This window comes from Plectropomus leopardus, chromosome 17 (genome assembly GCF_008729295.1).
Source record: "Plectropomus leopardus isolate mb chromosome 17, YSFRI_Pleo_2.0, whole genome shotgun sequence".
NCBI classification, from domain to species: Eukaryota; Metazoa; Chordata; class Actinopteri; order Perciformes; family Serranidae; genus Plectropomus; species Plectropomus leopardus.
This window is the reverse complement of record NC_056479.1, coordinates 3,339,092-3,342,516: the sequence shown is the minus strand read 5'-3', so window position 1 is coordinate 3,342,516 and position 3,425 is coordinate 3,339,092.

Below are 3,425 nucleotides of genomic sequence, written 5' to 3'. Positions count from 1 at the left end.
ATTTTTATAGCTCAAACAACTCATTAATTGAAAAAATGATCTACAAAATAATATTTGAAAAATCCTTAGCTGCAGCTCTGATGAGTGAAAAATATAATAATACAAGGCAGTCTTACACGAAAAAAATTTAAAACTTGTTATACCCTTTTTCTCTTCCAAAAGTGTCNACCATTTTCTGACATTTTTATAGCTCAAACAACTCATTAATTGAAAAAATGATCTACAAAATAATATTTGAAAAATCCTTAGCTGCAGCTCTGATGAGTGAAAAATATAATAAAACAAGGCAGTCTTACATGAAAAAAATTTAAAACTTGTTATACACTTTTGCTCTTCCAAAAGTGTCTTTTCCTCCACTAATATTCCAAGTTAAGCAGCAAAGCGACCTCCATTGTCTTCCTGTACAGTATACGCTCAAGCAGCCTGGAAATCAGATCTAATTTGGCGTCACTTGATGCAAATCAAATTAATGGCAGCTCCTTTACATCTTTAGTCTCAGTAAATGCTCATACTGGTACAAGCAAAGCACAACATAAAAGTAATTCTCCGTGGCTTAAAGAAAGATCAGAAGAGAGACAGGACAATCTGTGACATATAGACATGACAAATGGAATGACTTGTTGAAATGAAAAGTGGAATTTTTTTTTAGAAAAGCAAAAGAGGATTTTATATGAAAGTGATAACTGAGGGAAAACGAATCTAATAAATAGAGGCAATAACAAGATGAAAAATAGTACTAGATTCAGTTGTTACTGAACCTTAATCAAGGACTGCAGGCTCACATAAATTGTTTTTAGAAGAAGTTCTGTTGAATATGTGGAGGACATATCCATAAACATACCCCCCACAGTGAGAACATTTTAGAATTCCAGAAGTTTCTGGGCATTAAGTGAGAAATTCAAAAACTCTTTCAAACTCAAACTAAAAAGCAGAGGATACCTCAGATCCTCACTGTCTGTACCAATCACACAGGACACAATGTCCCACTGAGAGCCTGTTACTGTGTCAAAGATAATGGTGATGGATGGTGACTATCTATAGCCTGTGCTTGGAGTATGATATGCAGGGTGCTTTGTTAAGATATTCCAAAGAGTTGTGAAAGATGTCTGAATGCAGCTCAAGAAAAGTGATGTTAATTCATGTTTCAAAGGGTAAAGGTTGTATGTGTCTTGTCATGTGGGACTGCCGCCACGCCACCTCTTTTTATTGAATTGTTCCCTCTTTAAGGCTGTAACTAGTGATTATTTTGATGTTGGTGAAACAACCTTTCATCATTTGTTTTTGTTTTTGTGCTTAATCGATAAGTTGTTTGGTCCATAAAATGTCAGAAAATGGTTAAAATGTCACCAATTGTTTCTGTCTTTCTTCTTTGCGCCATGGAAGATAAGTTTTATGTTGTGCTTTGCTTTTATCAGTATGAGCATTTACTGAGACAAAGATGTCCTGTTTAAAGCTACGAATAATCTACTATCTGAAAACGGTCAAAAACGTTCATTGAAAGGAAAGGGGGTTATAATTTAAGGAGAAAATTCAAATTCAAATTTTTTAGTGCACGCACAACAAGGAGAAGTTTTTGTATTTCTATTTGTGGAGTGAAACTACAGAACAGTCTAAGTGAGGAGCTTAAACAATGTCTAAACATAAACCAGTTTAGAAAGTGGTATGGTTTTCAAAAGGTACAGGAATGAAGAGGGTGTTTGACTACCTCAAGGTGATTTCCATTTATTTATTTATTTATTTATTTGTTTTTATTGTCTCTTCCTTGTAAACCCTCAGGTATATTTTTTTCTTTCTTTGATTGTCTTGGTTAAACTTGAAGGGATTGTCCTTTGGTATGTGTATATGCATACTTAAAGATCTATAAAACAAAAAGAAAAAAAAATAGTAAGTATAGATGGTTTACATATGAAAGTTTATATCTTGTATTGAGATAAATATTTTTCTAATAATATGTATATTGGCAGTAGAAAAAAGTGCCAGAATTCTGTACAGTGCCTTGGAACAAGCCTCACATAATTAACTGTTGTGCAGGTTATGTTTATAAGGAAGCTGAATAATTAACCATCAGTGAATTATGGAGAATGGATAGGATTAAATAAGTTTGCGTTTCTTCCCACTCCTTTTCGGATATGTAAATCAAATCACTCAATGTTAAGCTTCCTTTTTTACTATTTTTTTCATTTGTATATTAATTTTTTTTGTCTGCTTGTAAATGTATAACTTTTTCTTTTACACATTTGCATGTTCGAAATAAAATATTAATTCATTCATTCATTCAAAGGAGCTGCAGTTAATCTGATTTGCATCAAGTGACACCAAATATGGTCTGATATGATGGTTGCCATGATTTTTTAGTAAATTAAAATGGATTGATTGATTTTTTCTACTATTAATTCCCTCAACATTATTTCTTAATGTAAAACCTAATGATAAAATTGACTTAATTTAACACAAAAATATATATAGAAAATTGATTTGTCTTCTTTAAAAAACAATGTGTATACTTAAATACTGTAATTAAGTTGAAGTTATTTAATTGTGTTACCAATTTAATTAACTTACTTAAATTTAGTGAATAAAGTCAGTTATATAAATTTGTTTTCATTTTAATCAAAATGAAAACATGTTGATTTGAATCAATAAAATTAGTGCAACTGTTTTGTTTCACATTTTTAAATAAATATTTTAGTAGTTGTGAGTTTTTTTGTAAATGTACTTCTGACTTGAGTAAATTAGCTAATTGCAATCTGTTATCTCTTCCATAATAGTCAGAGATATTTTGAGTTTTTACAGTGGATTGTGAAATGATGTCCCAGCTAAATTAACTAAACGCTTTCTCAAATTAATAATATTTACATTACCTTCCCTCCCTTCTTTCCACAATGGAAAGAACCCAGAGAGAACACATAGATCTAACAATGTGTGTGGCAGATTTATGTCTGTGATGTTCTAAAGTGAAGCAGTGTGCTTCAGCCTGTCACAATCCTCCACTCAGGCCTTTTCCAGAGCTCACTACAGCATCTGGTCTTTCTCGACTTTTGTAAATTTGAACCTCCTGATTCATATCCACACAACTGTTTACATTTCATTACATTCTCATCTACACATCCATTTTGGGAACCGCGGATGGCTTTTAAAAGCTGTTATCCTCACCGCAGTAAGTTTGAGATCCTCTGAGAAATCCTCTTTGTACTTCCTATTGTGACAGGAAGAGGGAGCTGCTGTCATACAGAGATGTGGCTCTGCGCTCTAACGTCTAAGGTTGATCTCACTTAAAAGAATCTTGGAAACCAATTGCCTTGAAAAATCTTAATTTATGTTTACTTTGTGAACATAAATTAATAATTTAGTCACAACTAAAAACTGCTAGTTGTTTTTTGAGCATGTATAAAGATAGATTTCTCTTCCAGATACCCTTCGATACC